This window comes from Equus przewalskii, chromosome 13 (assembly GCF_037783145.1).
Source record: "Equus przewalskii isolate Varuska chromosome 13, EquPr2, whole genome shotgun sequence".
Classification (NCBI taxonomy): Eukaryota; Metazoa; Chordata; class Mammalia; order Perissodactyla; family Equidae; genus Equus; species Equus przewalskii.
Window position 1 is genome coordinate 55,438,893 of NC_091843.1, and position 20,834 is coordinate 55,459,726.

At 43.1% G+C, this 20,834-nt stretch overlaps 1 long non-coding RNA gene across 1 annotated transcript; it reads right to left on the bottom strand.

The window, feature by feature from the left end:
- Positions 1-1,536: 1,536 nt before the first annotated feature.
- Positions 1,537-19,496, bottom strand: LOC139075125 (uncharacterized). The gene is made up of 4 exons (XR_011525187.1): positions 19,374-19,496; positions 9,784-9,852; positions 7,613-8,849; positions 1,537-5,995 (listed from the first exon to the last, which is right to left on the bottom strand). It is a non-coding gene; the product is annotated as an uncharacterized lncRNA (long non-coding RNA).
- Positions 19,497-20,834: the final 1,338 nt, after the last annotated feature.

Here is a 20,834-nt window from a genome sequence, read left to right on the forward strand (position 1 = left end):
TCCATGCCCATCTTCCTCCACTTTATATGTGGGATGCCTACCACAGCATGGCTTTTGCCAAGCAGTGCCATGTCAGCACCTGGAATCCAAACTGGTGATCCCTGGGCCACCAAGAAGCAGAACATGTGAACTTAACCACTGTGCCAGCAGGCCGGCCCCTAAAATTTCCTTTATTTTAATTTCTATTTTGTTAAGTGGTTTTTAAAAATCATAAATGGGTCTTTATTGAACTTACTAAATTTTTTCTAAATCTAGCAAGATGATATGATTTTTCTTTCTTAATTCTTGATCAAATGAATTACATTAATAGATTTCCACATGTTGAAATATCCTGGCATTCCAAGGATAAGCCCAACTTAGTTAAGATGTATTATTCTTTTAGTATACAAATGAATTTAATTTGCTAATGTTTCATTTAGGATTTTTGTATCTTTGTTTGTAAGCGTGATTGAGCTCTGGTTTTCTTTTCCCATGATATCTTTGTTCAGTCTTGCTATGTGGTTATGCAAGCCTCATAGATGAGTTGAAAAGCTGTCAAGTTTGTTTTATGTTCTGAAAGAAGTAATATAGCCCAATTATCTCTTCCTTGGTGATCTGAGTTTTATGACTAACTTTTAAATGTTTCTGTAATTATCTTTCTTTAGTCAATTTTAGAATTTATATTTACCTAGAAAATCACCCATTTTTTAATCCAGATTTTCATATTTATTTAATGAAGTTGAGGATGGTATGTTTTTACATTTTAAATTTCCTAACAGAATACGTGTGCTTTCTTATTTTTAACATTTCATTAATTCCCCCTTTTTTTATAATTGGAGTTGAAAAGCCTTGATCAATTTTTCTTTTTTGCTTTTACTCCATTATCTCCTGCATTTTCACATTTATTAATCTTTCCTCCTACTTTTGCAGGGTTTACCTTATAATTTGTTTAATTCATAAGTTTAGTGTATTTAAAAAACTCTTCCTCATTGTCTAATTAGAACATTTAAAGCTATAAACGTCCTGTGAGTATCATTTTGCATGCATCCCACAAGCTTTTGTTTTAACACTGTGCTCCCATTTTAATTTATTCACAAGTAGTTTGCAATTTCAGTAAGATTTTCACTTTAACTTAGGAGTTATTTAAAAGTTTGTGTTAACTGCTACAATCAAGCAATAATGAAAAGACAACCCATTATAAAATGGGCAAAAATTTGAACAGACAATTCACAAAAGAAAATATTTGAATGACCAATAAACATGTGAAAAGGTCACATTAGTAGTCATCAGGGAAATGCAAACTACAAGGAGATGCCACTTGACATCCACCAAATGGCTGCCTCTTAAAAGATGTAAAATACCAAATGTTGATGAGAAAGTGGTGCAAAAACTCTCATACATTGCTGATGAAAGTATAAAATGGCACAATCAGAGTGGTAGTTTTTGGCAGTTTCTAGCAAAATTAAACATAGCCCTACTGCACAAACCAGAGATTCTATTACTAGGTATGTAATCAAGAGAAATGAATAAACATGTTCAGAAAAGTCCTCGTACAAGAATGTTTATATTTGTTTTATTTGTAATAACGCAAAACTGTAACCAGATTACCAAACAGTAATATATCCATACAAAGAGATACTACTTGGGAAATAAATAAATACATGAGGGATGGACTGCTGCTACACACAGTGAACAACATGGATGCATTTCAACAACCTTCTGCTGAGTGAAAGCAACCAGACACAGAAGAGTACATGCTGCATGACGCCATTTGCACAGAGCTCAAGAGCAGACAGTGTTGTCTCTGCGTGGGGGAATGACTGGCAAGGGGCCTGAGGAGTCTTTTTGCAGTGATGGAAATGTTCTAGATCTTGATCTGAATGGCAGTTACTGAGAAGTATACATCAAAATTCTTTGAGCTGTACACTGAATACTTGTGCATTTAACTATGTAAATCATACTTGAAAGTAAAAGAACAACAACAAACCCCCAGGTGATTTTTTGCCCCCTTCTGTTGTTAATTTATACTATTATTGCATTTGGCCAATAAATTTATTTAAATACATTCAGCTTCTTAATAGTTAGTGAGTTTTTTTGAATCATAACAGATAGTAAATTTTTATTACTGCTCCAAGAATATTTGAAAGAATATATGATATACAGTTAGAAATGACTTTATTGTTTTACATACAGCATGTAGTTTGTTATTCAAATATACCATTTTTCTGTTTTTTAATGATATTTCTGTTCCTGAGAGAACCTGCTGAAATTGTGGTTTCGTCATTCCTTGTCTCCAGGAAACATTTGCTGAGTTCCCATCCTTTGAGTAAGCACACGCTAAAGGCTGAAAGCAGAGGGTACGGGGCCAGACCACCTGCGTTTGATCCTGCTCTGCTGTCTTGAACGCTGTGTGACACTGAATGTGCTACTTAGCCCCTATGTGCCCCAGTTTCTGTCATTAAAATAGGACCTGCCTCAGGTGTTTGTCATGAGTTTTAAATGAGTACATGTAAAGTCCCAGAATAAGTCCTGTGTAGAGTAAGAACTTAGTAAATGTCAGCTCTTATATGACAGGAACTCTGTGAAGCCCTGGAACCATAATGATGACAGAGGGAACATAAGACATGATCTGAGGCCACGTGGGGCTTTTCTTCTAGTGGAGGGGATCAGACTTTTTGTCAAATAATCACACAAATAAATGTACAGTTACAGCTGGGACAAGTGCACTAAAGGAGAGAACACAGTATCATAACAGCATGTAACAATGGGACATGATCTATTTCAAGAGATTGGAGATTATCCTAAGGAAATAATATTTGGGCTGAGGAGTATCTCGTTATGACTTTCGAGTAGAAAATGATTTCCTAAACAAGTCACAATAAGAATAATCTATAAAATTTGATTGCATTAAAATTTAAAACTTTTATAGTTCAAAAAATATCATAAACAAAATGAAAGTACAAATCAAAGACAAGGAGTAGTTCTAGTTTAGTTTTATTAATCATTGCATACATTGTGCTAGCAACAACGTATTTTAGATTTGACGATTCATTTTACAGGTTTACGGGTTTACCACTTTTTTGTTATGCGTTGATCATTCTCTTAGGTTCCTTTTTCTTCTTACTAGAAACACTCAAGTCCATCTGCTCGGAGAGGGCATTTGGGTGGTAATCTTTCGAGTCCTTGCATGTCAGTGATTTATTTTTGTCCTTCAACTTTCCTGCTAGTTTGGCTCAGCAGAAAAATTGGAGTCCTCTGCAGCCATCCTCTTTCCTGCAGTTGAAAACTAGTGAATTCCCCTAAACCGCTATCTTTTTGGTCTACTGCTGCTTTTCCTTAGATTTCAGCTTAACAAGTATTTGTGGAGCCCCTACTATTGCCGAGTACCTTTGTAGGGGCTGAGGATATAGAGGCGATGGAGACACAGGCCTGGGCTCAGTGTGCTGCCTTCCCTCCCCTCATGGCACCTGTGTTTCCCCCCAATGCCTGGCCAAGGGGCGCCCCTCCCCAAGGGTAACCACTGCCTAGGCTGGTCAACAGTGTGGTGTGGGCTGATATTAAACAAAAAAACAGAAACAACAGCAACAAAATGGAGCTGTGCTGATTCAATTCTTATTCTTATGCATTTGCGTGGAGAAATGCCCAAAGAATGAAGCTGTAAAAATAATGCCGCCGGCTTTTTGGCCATCTGCCCGCGAAGGGCAGAGCTCGGGGCATCTGGTCCCTCTGATAAGTGCTCTGACCCAGCTCCGACTGACAAACCACATCTTTCTCACTATCACTTTCTAGGCGATGACATTTGGGAGAGGAAAAACTAGCTTCTAGGTAAAGCAATTCCCTGAAGAAAGAAAATAGGGCTGGGGGTGGGGGTATCATTAGTAAATCACCTGCGGGACTTTTCCAAAATGCACATTCTGGGTCCTTATCCCGAGAGAACAAGATCTGACCCTGTGGGGGTGGGCTGGGGGAAAGCAAACACACATGTTTTGAAAAAGTATTTCAGGATATTATCATCTACATTTTATGTGTGACCGCTCTGCCACCTTGGAGTTGACAGCCACTGGTGTTATCGAACCTTGTCATTTTAGAGATGGAGAAACCATGGCCCAGAGAGAAAGGGGATTGACGTGTCTCAGGCCACACAGAGAGTTAATAGAGAACGGAGCCAGGATGAGACTCGAGGACCCTTGATTCCTAGACGGTGCTTCTTCTGACATTATCTATAATTTGCCTTTAATTCTTGCTTTTCTGGCAATCACCATCATCATCATCTTCATCAGACACCCTACTGGTCGCTTTACGTAAAATTCTCCATCAAATTTGCAATAATCCTACAGGGCCGGTATTATCTCCGTTTCTCACTCCCCACCCATGTTCCCAACCATTACATACTATGTACCCTGACGCTCGGGATCTGTCATCAGCAAGTGCTCCTCTATCTTTTGTGTTTTTTGGTAAGATCTCTTCATATCTTGCCTTAATGGAAATTTGGCTGTGCCCTGCAAATACCACCTCCCACGTGGAGGCCATCCCGGCCCCACCTCCATTCTCCTTACATCGGAGGGCTGGACAGTGGGGTAGGTGTCCCATTGGACTTGCAAATCAATTCTCTCCCTTCCTCCTCAAAAGCCCCAGATTCTTTGAAATTCATGCTACATTTTACCACCTGCTACCCATCCTTTTTTCAAATTTTTTTTTCTGCTTTATCTCCCCAAACTCCCCCTGTACACAGTTGTATATCTTAGTTGCAGGTCCTTCTAGTTGTGGGATGTGGGACGCTGCCTCAACGTGGCCTGACGAGCGGTGCCATGTCTGCACCCAGGATCTGAACCCTGGGCTACCGCAGCGGAGTGCGAGAACTTAACCAATCAGCCATGGAGCCAGCCCCACTACCCGTCCTTGATACTGTCATCTGCCAACCTACTCCCCTTCATTCTTTAATGACTTTAGCACCTGGCTTTCCACCCCTTTCCTTTTACCTTTCTTGGTGACTTAACAACCTTGTAGGGTAGTGACCCATTCAACACCTTGCCCTCTGAGTTCCATGACCTCCTCACCTCCAGCAATCTTTAATCTCTACTCCACCTCAGCCACACTCCTCTTGTACTTGTGTCTCTAACCCTGTCATTGCCACTCTCTGATATCAACCCATTGATCCTACCGCCTTTATATCTGTATAAAGATACAAAATACAAAGATTATATACATATTCTTCCCTTTCTTCCCCTTATATCCTTACTTGCCTCCTTGTTCTGCTTAATTCCATGACTCACCCTTATAATTACTGCTTTGTGAATTCTCTTATTTTTCTTACCTTTCTCTTTCCATCAAAATCATCTGGCAAAAGCCCATTCAAGATTAAATCCATATCCACATATTTTGTGACTATACCTGATACTCAAAGTTGTGGTAGAAAATATAAAGGTGCTGGAGGGTTTACCTCACGCACACACCTGCAAACCCCCAATAGGAAGCCAGCTCACCTGCTAGTTTTATGATCCTTCTCTGGTTGCCCACTTTTTCACTCTGTAAAATGATTGTTTCACATCTTCCCTCCCCTCCTCACACTTTGTACATGGCTATTTTAGCCTCAGATCCCCTAAAATCTGTGCCCAAGATGCAGGCTTACCTGCAAGTAGTTTCTATGGGGCCAGGGACCCAGAGAGAGAGGACCGGAGGAGTGAAAGGACAAAAGTGGGAAAGGCAAAGAGGCCTGGCCAAGATGGCTGCTGTTATGGGGAACAGAAGATCTCCAACCCACGGGCCTTTGTGAGGAGCCTGATGTGATGCAGCTCAGATTTCTCTGCTCAAGGATTAAATGGGTGAGCATTTATCCAGAGGCTCTTGTCTTCCATTGGTCAAGGGCGGCCCCTCGCACTGACTCCCCCACGTCTCCAGGCTGTCCCTGGGTGAGTGCCAGTGGATTCTGTGGACATTCTGCACAGCAGCTTCAGGGGCAGACACTGTCACACGGCTGCCAAGCAGAGCTGTTTTGAAGCCTGAGCAGAACCCGTGCCTGCAACAGTCAGCAGCGTAGGGAATGAGGCTGAGAGGATTTTGAGTGAGGCACAAGGGATGTCCCTGGCTCCTCTCATGTCTGTCATGGACCCTCTAAGTCCAGTCTGGTCTTTATTCAAGGCCACAACATCTGCCAGGACTTAATGCAAAAGAGTGAGTGGCCCAGCTGATCTCAAGGTCATGATTGATATTCATCATCTATTTCTACCACCCATTCGCCATTGCCCTCATTCCCAGCCAGCACTTGGCTGGTATAAGCTGCTTGCTTTGTGCAGTGACAAAGACCTTTATCCCCAAGAGGTCTGATCCTTATATGCCTTTCTCTTATCAGGTCATGGGTGCTGAATTTACCATAGTTATTGGCCAAGAAAGCACTAAAAGTCACTCCTGTAGATCCCCTGGCCTCAGACGCAGGCCTCCCTGCCCTCCTTGGCTGGCAGCAGCAACGCAGCCCTCATGGCCGTGGAGGCCTAGTGGAGCACAAGGAGTCAGGGGGCATTAGCCCTGGGTAGAAGGTCAGAGGTAAGAAGGCGAGAAGCCAAGAAGGTAAGCTATCCCAAAACATTTACACAGGAGTGGGAGGGGATGCCAAAGACCTTCATTAACTTCCTCAAATAGGGCATATCTTTTCTTGAGGACCTACTGTGTGCCAGGTAGTATAGGTGACTTGTTTTCATGTGAGAGTGGCATTGTGATCCCTGTTGTCATTAGGAGAAACTGAAGTTGAAAGCAGGGAACTAACTTGCCGAGCCAGAGCTCACACCTAGGTCTGACCCCAGATCCCATCCTGCCCGATGCCTCTGCCCCCGGGAGGTGAGGTCTGTGCGGTGACACGTGAGAACACCCCTCCAAGGCCCAGAGAGCTCAACCTGATTATACACGTGCATAAAACACATAAAGAATTGTGGACTGAGCCATGGCCAGCCACACAGCATGCTCCCTGAGACCTCTCTCCCCCATCCTTCCTCACTCTGGCTTCTTTGCTCACTGTTCTTTTGGGAGTGAGATGTCTCGGGCAGGCCAATAAGTGTGATTGCTTCAAATCTACCCAGTGAGTGCTCTTTCTCCTTCTTCAAGTCACTCTCCCCATGAGCTGCCCTGTCCACAGCACCCAAGTGGGTCACCCTTAGCAGGGTTGCATGAAGTCCATGGGGGGCAGCCAGTGGGTGCTGTGGCTGCCTCCTTCGGCAAGGAAACCTTGGTCTGTGCCGGGAGCAGCGACACCACAGCTGTAATGACAGTGTGTGGGCAGCGGGCAGGGAGGGGTGTGGGCAGGACCCAAATTAGAGACTCTGCTCTCTTCAAGGAGAGGCAGGGATGGCAGCCAAGCCCCGGAGCATGCGGGGCCCACTTGAAAGCACCGAGCGGCTGGAGGGTATCTATCCGATGGAGGAGCCCTAAAGCTGGAGATGTTTAGAGAAGACAGCAGCACGCTGCCAGGGCAAGCCGTCAGGGCTGACTGTGGCCAATTCCTCAGAGCTGGTCAGAAACAGACTATGTGGATTTCAAGACCACCCAGCAAGGAAAGCCGTGGCTGGGCCGGGAGCAGCCTGGAGCAGGCCTGGTGACTCTAGTTCCCGTGTCCTCTCCCCCACCCGTGATGGTCCCCACTTACCTTGCTTGTGGGAGTTCCTCCATGTGTCCTCCTCGACCTAGCCTCCCCTCCTCATGTCTCATTCTTGTACTGTTTGCTGGCTGCCATGTCATTGTCCTTCCAGATGGCAGCCAGAACAATCCCTGGGCAGCCCCGGCAGCCCTGAGGTAGTCAGAGTAAGGGCCAGTGTCCAGTGTGTGTCTTCTCCAGCCAGGTGTGGGGCCAGGAGCTTTCCGGCCTTACAACAGGCAGGCAAGCACAGCCCAGATCTGCAGGCTGCAGGCCCGAATCCCTGCCTGGAGTCTTGACTCTGACACTCTGACACTTCCTGGCTGTAAGATCATGGACAAGTCATTTGCCTTCTCCCTGCCTCAGTTTCCTTCTCCATCAAACAGGGATTCTGAGGGTGATGACAATACTATCTTCCTCTTAGGGTTTTGTGGAATGAATGAAGTAACTTGTGGAGTCCTTAGAGGCGGCAGAGCTGATGTGTGTCTTGAATCGTTTCATTTACTCTTCAGAATAATGTGACTTGTCACATTTTACAGATGGGGAAACTGAGGCTCCAAAATGAATAGGCACTTGATGACAAAGAGTAGGAGCTGCAATTTCAAGCCCAAACTTTGTGACTCTAAGGCCCGTGAGAGTTTTGGTCTCTCAAGTCAGAGGTGTAGAGAGGCAGGCAGCGAGCACCCCTGCCACAGCTGGGCTGGTCCTGGGCCGCGGCCAGAAATGGGGATTCCAAGCAATGCCACTTCACTTTGACTTCTGCTCGGCATCCTGGAAGCAGACCAGGGTCTGGAGCCAAAATTCCCGCTGCAGAATGAGAGACCCGACTCCACACTGGATGAGTGCAAGAGAGACACAGGTGATCTCTCGCAGCCCTGTCCTTCTCCTCTCCCCTCAAGCAGGGCCTCGTGACTGGCCACCTGCTGAGAAGCCTTGGCCCCTGTGAAAGGAAGCTGGACCACTGTGGGCTTACGCTGAAGCAGAAGTTACAATCTAGTTTCAGAATGTCACCAAGGTCCTTCCCGTGGCCTTCTCGAGGCTCTATTTCTGGACAGAAACCACGTGGAGGGAAGGAGGTTGTGACGTTCCGGCACTGTGCAGAGGCTCTGACTTACCATGTTCTCCAAACTCCCCCAGTTCTTGTCTTTCTCCTCAGTTTCCTTCTTGTAGCCCTGTGCCAAGCATTCAATTAACCACCCTGTTTCTGCCCCCTTCTCAGCCAAATGGGTACCAGATGTAGCGTGTAGACCTTGGACAAAGTGGGAAAGAAAAACTTTACTCAGACAAATCAGCAGAGAAAACGTAATTAGGCAAAGCAAACAGAGCCGAAGAGGCAGTAGGCAAGCCCAGTGTCCAGGAGCCCACCTGCAACACATTTCCAGGAGCGCCTCGAAAACCAACCCCTTTTAATGGGGGCCATATGGAAGCCCTCGCCCAGCAAAGCGGGTCTGTGAGCATAGCGAACCCAGACAGCCGCCATGCCAGGGCTCGGGAAGTGGGAAGACGTGTTTGCTTGTAATCCACCCTCGAGTCTCCAGGAAGGATGTAGGACCTGTGGCTGCTGTAAAAACAGGAGAGCTCGGGGCCAAGAAGCAACCAGAAACTGGCGCAGCTCCTTCCTTATCTTGCAATCTAGACCTCCCGCCAGAGCCGGAGTTGTAATCACTGGAAGAGGGAGGAGTAAAGGCCAGGGCTGCAATAACTCTTTCTTTGGGAGGCCTGCTGAAATCACTGAGCTAGGACAGCAGCTGCTTCCCTGGTGGGGGAAGGGGAGGCTCCCTGACCACCTGCTTGGAGCATCAAGCAGGCCTGGAGGAGCTGCTGGCAAGAGCAAACACCCAGAGCCCTAGGCAGCGTGAGCCTGCCACTCCCTGGGAGTGCGGCTGAGATGCAGGCTTGTTCGCCTTCCACCAACATCACAGATACTAAAGTGAGATGTGAAGAGCGGCCTCTTACCTCACAGAGCAGTGCAGTGCCAGGAGGCAGTACTGGGAGCGCAGCCTTTGGGATGGGACAGATGTAACTTCAAATCTCAATTTCACCTCCTACTAGAAGCTGTGCAACCTTGAGCAAGTTACTGAACCTCCCTGGGCTTGTTTTCTCATTTGTAACCTGGAGACGTAGGCCTAAAGTTGCTAGGAAGATTAAGGGGGATGTGTGTATATATGGTGCTGAACACATACCTGGCACACAGTTGGCACTCAATAAATGGCAGTAGCTTTGTGCTGAGCTTGTTAGAAGGACCTAAACACCTATAGAAATAAGGAAATGGGAGAGAGAGGAGTGAATATGAAAAACAAATCTGTAGCTGAGAAGTGTGAGGAGATGAAAGAACTACGGTTGAAAAAAACACAGCAAAGTGTTGACAGAACTATGTCATCCACGCCCTCCGATAAAAAGAGAAACAGCGCTCTGCTAGCTTATTCGCGGGGGAAATGTTCTATTTTCAAAAGCAACCCAGCCCAAAGTCGACATCAACTGTGCTGCAGCTACAGGGAGGAGATGATCACCGGCTCTATTTCTTTTCCTTTTTCAAAGCCTCACGGGCTTCCTGAGCCGGCTTCCCACCCCTTTCCCGAGCCTTTCACCCATGAGGCTGCCCTCCCCCTGCCCATCCACCGTCCTTTCGTTACAGAGAGATGCCAGACCAAAGTGGTGGATTCCACCTGGAAAGGAAGGTGTTCTGGAGTCCGACAGGAGGCTCAGTTTTACGGCTCAGTCCCACAATCTGGGACTGCCAGCCCAGAGGTCTGGCTGACCTACATGGTTGGGTCAGAGGTCACAACTTCTGTCCACAGGTCTGACATCCCCACCTCTCTAGAGTGTGGCTGCCATCCTCCGTGAGCCCTTCCTCAGAGCTGACCAGAGCTGTGGATCTCAACTACTCACAGGGAGAGCGTTAGCGGGGAGCCACGTGGCTGAAACCTGGCACAAGGGCAGGTGCTAGCTCTCCATGAGGCTTGTATTTTGGAATTGAACAGTGTAATAGGGAACCTCAAGCTGGAAAATTTAGCTTTATTTTCTTTAAACATAAAATCCAACTCTGAGCTGCCAATCCAAGCGTCTAGTGGGAGATTCAATCCAGTCGCTGTGAGGGCCCCTCCCTTCCCAGGCTGCTCTGGAAACCGAGGGGGCTTATCTTAGAAGAAGGGGAGGGAGTTTGCGTGCTCCGCTCCAGCAGCCCAGGGTTTCGCAGGTTTGGATCCTGGGGGTAACATGGCACCACTCATCAAGCCATGCTGGGGGGGCAGGGGGGGCATCCCACATAGCACAACCAGAAGGACACACAACTAAAAAATATTCAACTATGTACCGGGGGGACTTTGGGGAGAAAAGGGACAAAGAAAATCTTAAAAAAAAAGAAAGAAGATGTGGAAAGAGCCTCCAACTGCCTGCAGTGGGGAGTGGGGAGGGAGAGCCTTGGGCTCAGCCTGCCTCAGTGTACCACGCAGCCACACCCTCTGAATTTCATCTCTTTGGGAGGTGGCCGCCAGACGGTGCTGAGGACTCACTCTCCACCCCCATAGCTCCAACATCCTTCAGTCAAGAGAAGAATCTCTCCCTCTCCTCACTCATTGCCTGGTCAGGCTCTATAGTGGGTTGAATGTTGTCCCCCTAGAAGATATGTCCACCTGGAACCTAAGAATGTGACCTTATTTGGAATAAGGGTCTTTGCAGATGTAATGAAGGATCTCAAAGTGAGATCATCATGGATAAGGGGAGCCCCTAACTTCAATGATGAGTGTCCTTGCAGGAGACAGAAAACCCAGAGGCACAAAGAAGGCGGCCATGTGAAGGCAGAGCCACGGGCCACCAAGGACAGCCAGCAGGAGCAAAGAGAGGGGCATGGAAGGGATTCAGGCCCTGACTCCCTGCTAACGAGGGGGTCGAGGACATAAATAAAAGGGAACACACGCAAACTAAACTCTCAATAAATTATCCTGTCTCACAGAACCTCACCGGGAATGAAGACCTGCGGTCAGCGGGCTGTGGAAGCACACAGAGCTCGCGGCATGGAGCACCTGGGCTGAGTCTTGGGCTTCCAAAGGAATATTAAAGAGGGAGTTTGCCGGTCTGATCTAGTGACATGGTTGATGCTTCATCGTTCTCCCAGGAGGTCGAAGGCAGAGAGCCAGGCAAATCCACCTGGTTCTGAATTTGCTCATAATGCTCATAATACCTTGCTATGAGGAAGCTGGATCTGTCTGGAGCCAGTGGCCTCGGTGGGAGCTTTTGATCCACGTAGTTAGAGTAGATTGAGATGTATGAATAAAGGAGACCACATATAGCTAAGCCCTGCCCTCCTCCCTTTTGACACAGTCTCTGAGTATTTACGCCTAGGACTGACAATGCAAATAAAATTCAAAGTTCTCCCTCCCTCTCGCCCTCTCCTTGTCTGTCTCTCCAATCCTCGCTTTGCTCCTATACTCCCTTTTTCCTGAAATCTCTTTCCCATTCAGCAACAGATCTTCTGAATGTATGGCTTCATGTCTCTTATGCATCTGCATGGTGCTACGGTGGTCCCAGGGCAAAGGAATGAAGGGGCTGGTTAAGGGAGTTGCACAAAGGACACTGGGAGATGAGTCAATGCCAACTGGCAGCCAGGGACCAGTCCCTGAATGACAGAAAGGCAGCAGGGAGTCCAGCCTTTGTCTTCTGTGTTGTAGGACATCACTGGTATCACTCTGAATGGCATGTGAGTGGGGACCCTCCTCCACCACAAGGGCTTGGCGGGGTGGAGAGAGCACAAGCTTATGTCTCTAGTACCTGCCCCATGGCCTGGCAAATAGGGGGTGCTCAGTAAATGCTTGTGAGGTTGAACTCCTCTAGCCTGCTGTGGACCTGACTGTGAACCAGACAGTTCCACGAAAAGAGACATCACAGGTAGACATTTTCAACTCTCTTCATGGGGCTTCAAACCCAGAGTGATAGCACTGTGAACAGGAAGGTATAGAGAGACAGGGGATTGATAAAAAGCAAGAAGCGAAGAAGAGATCTCAACTACTCGAGTGTTCACTTGTTGAGATAAGGAAAAATACTTGAAAACCCTATATGAACAGGGAAACACTTGAAAGCTTTATAAAAACCAAAAGAAATAGTCATGCTTCAGACAATGCGCTTTCAATTTTTTCTAGGCATAAAAAAAGAGAAAAGGGTGAACACAAATTTTGGAATTTCCAATAGAATTACTTATCAATCTAGCCTATCCCAGCCTTTCCAATCCAGCTGCTAACAACAAAGAACTACTGCCTGCCACTTCAGTGCCACTCAGGATGCTACCCACTGGGCACCCAGCGTGGCAGTATATTGGACCCTCCCATCCCCCTGGTGAGTGGAGTCTGCTCTGCTCCTTGCTCCTGCGCCAGGAAAAGCTGAGACCCCGGGCATGAAGCACAGCCTCCCTTCCTGACGCCAGGCACACAGCTAGTTCCCCACTGGCCCTCCAGTTTGGTTTCTAATCTGGACTTTAATTCTCTGCTGAACACAAGTTAGCTGGGCTTCCCACCTCCTACAGAGAGTCACCTCCCCTAGGACCTGTGTTGGACAGCATGTATTTGAGCAGCATGTGTTACAAGGAAATTCTCCCCAGCTAAAAGTGTTTGGAAGGTGGAATGTCTTTGTTCTGGGAAGCTACAAAATGACAGCATCCTAACTTGGCAGGGGGAGGCACGGGCAGGCAATGAGGGAAGAAACACGTAAGTTACCAAACCAAGATATGAATAGCATGTCTCAGCAATAAACTCTACAAGACAAGTCCCCATCCAATCCCCAACATGCGCAATATGCCAGCACAGTGAGGGGCTGCCACCAAGGGAACGTGGGGCTCGAAGGAAATTTATCTCACATTTACTCCCAACTAGTGCAACACTTTCTAAACATACCTAACTCTTTCTAACAACTATAGCATGAACTACTGCTAATTTTAATCTCTAAGAATTAAGTGCACATGGATGTCTAGCAAGATTTTAGTAACTAATAATTCATAGCTACAAATAAATGCTTTCTGACTAACATAAACTATTCTTCTTAACTTATTTATGTTTTTCCACATATCATTTCAGAAAACTTTACATTTTAAAACCCAAGTCTCTAGTTTCTCTGTAACTATCCAAAGATAACTTGTAGCTTCAGTATCGAGAGTTCTGGATAACAGCCAAAGGCTCCTTTAGCCTGTTTTTTCTGCCTCCGTGAAATGCAGGTGGCAAAAAACAACACCACAACCAGACATGGGCCTCTAACCAACTCCAGTCAGTTGTTTGATCGCCTTGCCCTTTCCTGATCGGCGAGTCCACCTGCCTCCATGCCCGGCTTCTGATCTGCTTATGCAGCTTGGTTTTCCCAGCCTAATCTTACCCTCAGATGCATCCTCTTGCTTGCCCTGCTTCTTCCCTTTATATTTGGAAGAACAATTAGGACTTGAACTGGCTTAGGCAAAAAGGTAAATCTTTTGGAAGAGAAGGGAAAGGAAGGGAGGGAGCTGACCCTTAGAGCTAATGGAACAAAGGAATTGAATACTTCCAAGTTTTTTCTTCTCCGTTCCCTCTCAGATCCTCTCCGGTGTCCAGCTCATTTTCTAAGATCAGCTTCCTTCATGTAATTGGAAATTGGCCATCAGCCACTCTCACAACTCACATCTTTTCATCAGAGAGGGATTAATCTTTCTATAGCATTAGTTAAAAAAAATTCCTAGGGAAGGATTCTGACTGGCCTGGCTTAGTGCTATGGTCTGCATATTTGTGTCCCTCCCAAATTCATATGTTGGAATCCTAACCCTTAAAGGCGATGGTGTTAGTAGATAAGAGGTTTGAGAGATGCTTAAGTCATGAGGGAGGAACCCTCATGAATGAGATTAATGCCCTTATAAAAGAGGCTCCACTAGCCACTTCCACCATGCGAGGATACAACAAGAAGTCCGTGACCCAGAAGAGGGCCCTCGCCTGACCATGCTGGCACCCTGATCTCAGACTTCCAGCCTCCAGAACTGTTGGAAAGAAATTTCTATTGTTTATAAGCTACCCAATCTGTGGTATTTGCTATAGCAGTCCAAGGAACTAAGACACTCACCTTATATGCCCATGTCCATGACTATTCAGTGTTAAGACTGACAGCACCAGTAAAAGGAAGATGGAGTGGAGAATAAGTTCTCCCAAAGAAAGGGGGAGGGGAGTGTTATTCCAAGATGAAAATAAGGGTGATAACGGGCAAAAGAAAAAAAATTGATGTCGACTATACTTTCCTTGACCACAATCTGGCATCTCTCTCTCAGCAGACTGCTTAAGACTGCTGTGGCTCAAAGCGTCCCTCAGATGACTTTCCGGTGCCCATTCTTCCCATACTATAGGTAACTTCCCACCATATAGTCCCAGAGTTCAAGGGAGGGATGTTTTTAAATCTCCAGCTGTTCATGTGTACACACACATGCACAGGTGCATACACACATGCACAGGTGCATACACACATGCACAGTTGCATTTTAATTTTGTATTGTAAAAACCACACAAGATATTATCATTGTTTATACAAACAAAGTTCATTTAAGTTTACCTACATATTTTCTACTTTATTTATTCTTTCCTACATCTTAGACTTTCCATCTGGGATCACTATCTTTCTGCCTAAAGTACATCCTTCAGAATTCTCTTTGGTTTGAGTCTGCCACCAGCAAAACCTCTCCATTTTTTGTTTCGGTTCTAGATTTTAGGTTGGTTGGGTTTGTTCTTTATTCTTGAAGAATATCTTAGTTTGGTATAGAATTCTAGGTTGGTAGATTTTTGTTATTTCAACACATTGACTTCATGATGCTGCTGCTTACTAGCTTCCACGTGGATGTTGAGAAGTCAGCTGTCAGTCTAATTGTTGTTCCTTTGACAATAATCTCTTTTTTCTCTGCCTGTTTTTAAGATTTTCTCTTTGGTTTGGTTTTATATAGTTTCATTATGATGGAGTAGATTTGTTTTTGTTTATGCTGTTTGGCATATGATGGGTTCCTTGAATCTGTGTGTTTAGTTCTGGAAAATAATTAGCAATTATCTTTTTAAAATTGTCTCTATTCCATTCTTTCCTTCCTTTCCTTCTGAGACTCATATTAAACTTATTTCAGGTCTTCCTACTCTATCACTTGTGTCTCTCATCCTCTCTTCTGTATTTTTCTTTTCTTTAATTAATTAATTTATCTACTGGTCTTTCTATTCTGTAGTTTAGATAATTTCTTTTGATCTATTTTCTAATTTACTAATTCTCTTTTGAGTTAGTTCCAATGTGTTAACTCAATTTTTATGAAAATAGACCATTATCTTATACCATACACAAAAATTAACTCAAAAATGGATTAAAGACTTGAATGTAAGACCTGAAACCATAAAACTCCTAGAAGAAAATATAGGCAGTACACTTGTTGACCCATTTTATTGAGAGTTTTATCATAAATGGATGTTGGATCTTATCAAATGCTTTCTCTGCAACTATTGAGATGATCATGTGATTCTTAGTCCTCATTTTGTTAATGTGGTGTATCATATTGATTGATTTGTGGATGTTGAACCATCCCTGCATCCCTGGAATAATTCCCACTTGATCATGGTGTATGATCTTTTCAATGTATTGTTGTATGCAGTGTGCTAATATTTTGTGGAAAATTTTTGCCTTTATGTTTATCAGTGATATTGGCCTATAATTTTCCTTTTTGCGTTGTCCTTGTCTGGTTTCGGTATCAGGGTAATGTTGGCCTCATAGAATGAGTTAGTCAGTGTCCTGTCTTCTTCAATATTTCAGAATAATTTGAGAAGGATAGGTATTAAATCTTCTTTGAATGCTTGTTAGAATTCACCAGAGGAGCCGTCTGGTCCTGGATTTTTTGTTTTTTTTGTGAGGTTTTTGATTACTGTTTCAATCTCTTTACTTTCTGATTGGTCTATTCAGATTCTCTATTTCTTCTTGATTCAGTTTCGGAAGGTTGTATGATTCTAGGAATTTATCCATTTCTTCTAGGTTATCCAATTTGTTGGCATATAGCTTCTCATAGTATTCTCTTATAATCCTTTGTATTTCTGTGGTATCCATTGTAATTTGTCCTCTTTCACTTCTAATTTTATTTATTTGAGTCTTCTCTCTTTTTTTCTTAGTGAGTCTGGCAAAGGGTTTTTCAAAATTGTTGATATTCTCAAAGAACCATCTCTTAGCTTCATTGATCCTTTCTACTGTTATTTTAGTCTCTATTTCATTTTTCTGCTCTGATTTTTATTATTTCCCTCCTTCTACTGACTTTGGGCTTTGTTTGTTTTTCTCTTTCTAGTTCTTTTAGGTGTAGTTTAAGATTACTTATTTGAGATTTTTCTTATTTGTTGAGGTAGGTCTGTAGTGCTATAAATTTCCCTCTTAGTATCCCTTTTGCTGCATCTCATAAGCGTAGGTATGCTGTGTTTTCATTTTCTTTTCTCTCCACATATTTTTTTATTTCTCCTTTGATTTATTCATTGATCCAATACCTGTTTGGTAGCATGTTGTTTAGTCTCCACATATTTTTGACTTTCCCAGCTTTTTACTTGTAGTTGATTTCTAGTTTCATAGCATTGGGAACAGAAAAGATGCTTGATATGATTTCAATCTTCTTAAATTTATTGAGACTTGCCTTGTTTCACAACATACAGTCTATCTTTGAGAATGTTCCATGTGCCCTTGAGAAGAATGTGTATTCTGCTGTTTTTTTGGATAGAATGTTCTACATATATCTATTAAGTCCATCTGGTCTAGTGTTTCCTTGTTGACTTTCTGTCTGGATGATCTATCCATTGACGTAAGTGGGGTGTTGAGGTCCCCTACTATTATTGTGTTGCTGTCAGTCTCTCCCTTTAGGTCTGTTAATAGCTGCTTTATATACTTTGGTGCTCCTGTATTAGGTACATATATACTGATCAGTGTTATGTCTTCTTGGTGGAATGTCCTCTTATCATTATGTAATACCCATCTTTGTCGCTCATTATATTTTTTATCTTGAAGTATGCTTTGTCTGATATAAGAATGGCTACACCCGCTTTCTTTTGCTTGCCATTTTTTTTTTTTGGAGTATCATCTTCCATCCCTTCACTCTGAGCCTATGTTTGTCTTTAGAGCTGAGATGTGTTTCTTGGAGGCAGCATATTGTTGGGTCTTGTTTCTTAATCCATCCAGCCACTCTGTGTCTTTTGATTCGAGAATTCAATCCATTTACATTTAGAGTGATTACTAATATATCAGGGCCTAATACTGCCATTTTATCTCTTGTCTTCTTGTTGTTCTATATTTCCATGGTTTCTTTTCCCTTGTATTTCTGACTGCCATTTCAGTTTGGTGGTTTTCTGTGATGGTTTTCCCAATTTTCTCTTTATTTATGATTTTTTGACTCTGCTATGATTTTTTGTATTGTGGTTACTGTGAGGTTTGTATAAAAGATCTCATAGATGAGATAGTCCATTTTCTGATAGCCTGTAATCTCAATTAGCCTAAGCAGGTTCCATCCCTTTCCTCTTCCCCTTCTATGTTTTTGTTGTTACAATTTATGCTTTTTTGTATTGTGAGCTTGTGACAAAAGTAAAGGGGCTATAGTTATTTATGATGCTTTCTTTCCCTTATCTTTTATGTTACAATTAAGTTTTTGCAAACTTATTCTGATAGAGAGCTGCAATTTTCTGATTTTGTCTGCCTATTTATTTCCTTGCTCAAGCCTTTGTAGACCTTTGTCTTTTTGTTTCAGGTAGATAGGAAGTTTCCCTTCATCATTTCTTGGAAGGCAGAGCTAGATGGTGATGAACTCCCTCTGCTTTTTTTAATCTGGAAAAGCTTTTATTTCTCCATCATATCTGAAGGATAATTTTGTTGGATAGAGTATTCTTGGCTGATCATTTTTGTTTTTCAGTATTTTGAATATATCATTCCATTCTCTCCCAGCCTGTAAGGTTTCTGCTGTGAAGTCCACTGAAAGTCTGATGGGGGTTCCTTTGTAGGTTATTTTCTTCTCTCTTGCTGCCCTTGATATTTTTTCTTTGTCATTGACTTTTGACAATTTTAATATTATATGCCTTGGAGAAGGTCTGTTTGCAATGATCTAATTAGGAGTCCTATTGGCTTCGTGTACTTGTATGTCCACTTCTTTCCCCAGATTTGGGAAGTTCTCAGCTATTATTTCTTTGAACAAGCTCTCTGCTCCTTTCTCCCTCTGGGATACCAGAGGGACTTTTCTAGAGCCTCTGCTGCTGGTGGAGCTGGTGTCAGGGTTGCTGCCACCAGGGGCAAGGTCGCTAGTTCTGCTGTAGTTCCTGTTGCTTTTGGTAGCACATTCCACCCTCAGACATATACTACATGGATCTCCCAGGTATCCTTTGAGCTGTGTAGGAAATCCTCTGTTGGTTAATGGATGTCCATTTAGTTGTAATTTAGAGGGGAGAGACAAAGGGAACAACTCACCCTGCCATGATGCTGACATCACTCCTCTTGAATTCTTAATTTTAATTGTATCATTTTAGTTCTAGGTATACTATTTGGTTCTTTTAAATATCTGATGTATCACTTTTTATAGTTTCCTGAAGATCGAATTGACTTTAATACTAAAATTAGGAGCTTTATATCTATTTTGATTATTATAATCTTTTAAATCTGTTTATGTAATGTCTTTGTGCTGGTTCTTGCTCAGGTGTCTTACTTACTTGTAAGTTTGGTTATTTTTGAATGCAAACTGGTCACTGTTTTTGAAAATAAAGTGTTTTTAGAAATAATTTGAAGCTTACTAAGATGAAGTTACCTTCCTCCAGAGAAGATTTTCGTTTGCTCTTGCTTATCACCGTTCTGGGACCACCTTAATCCAAGTTCAGGACTTGCAGTTTTTTTGGACCACCTAGGTGATGTTAACCTGGGCTGCCAGTCTGAGGAGAAAAGAAAGGAAGGAAGGAAGGAGGGAAGGAAGGAAGGAGGTGGGGAGGGAAGGAAGGGAGGGAGGAACAAAGAAAGAAAGGAAGAAGGGAAGAAAGAAAGGAAGGAAGGAAGAAAAGGAAATTGCATAAAGACTGAGTTACTTTCAGTTCACCCTTACTCTGAAGATGAAGCCAATCAGGATGCCAGCTTAACAGGTATATGGATGAATAAGTACCTGCAAAGGAATGAGAACTGCCAACTCTTGGCTTTAACTGTTTCCTTTGCCGCACAACGACATCAAAACTACAGCTCAGTTCGCAGCTGTTTCTTATATGTCAGCACGTGCCCTCAGCCTAAAAGTTGTTTTGAGTGAGTAACTTACCTCTTCCTAGATATTGTAGGCAATTCCTCCCTATCTAGTTCATTCCTTAGTGCTTTAAAATTGTAGTTTTGATAGTTCCCCCAGAATTTTAGTTTTCCTCCCTAGAAAATCCGATCTAAATTTCCCAGCTTGCCATTTCAGAAATTATTACATGTTAATAAAAAATATCAAACCAGAAAATAAGAAAGAAAAAAGAAAAGAAAAATAATCTGAAATGCCACTATCAGAGATATCCAGGATTAAAATTATAGTAAACATCCTTTCATAATTCTTTCTATGCATGCATTCACACACAAATTATTCTGTATAAATATAAATCTGTATTACTAGCCAGTCTGTAACTTTTGCTCAACGTGACTATTTTCCATGTTACTATAGATATTATCACTTATAATGTTTGTATAATAATAATATCTAACATTTATTGAGTACTTACTATGTGCATGGACTTTCAATGTATAAATTTATTTAACTTTTGTAACAACCTTATGAAATAGGTTTTGTAGATTATGAACTTATTTTATAGATTTTGAAACATTTTATAGATTTAAAAATTTAGGCAAAGAGATATTAAATAATGTGATCAAAATCATACAAGTAGTAAGTGGTTGGGCCAGATTCAAACTCAGACAATCTGATTCCAAAGCCTAGGCTTATGAGAGCTATATGATGCTTAGTATTCCACTGTATGGATGTACTTAATTTATTAAACCAAGCCCCCTACTGATGGATAATTAAATTATTCACGGGAGTTTTTTTGATGTTATGTAAAAATAACTTTCAAAAAACCCTTGTCATACATCTTTATGTGCTTGTTTATTTATGTCCTCAGAGAAAATTCCTGCAAAAAGAATTGCCATGTCAAGGGTATATACATTTAAAATTTTAGATTTTGGTACATCTTGCCAAACAGCCCTCCAGGAAGTTTTACCAGTTCACAGTCCCTCCACAAGTTGATATAAATGCTCG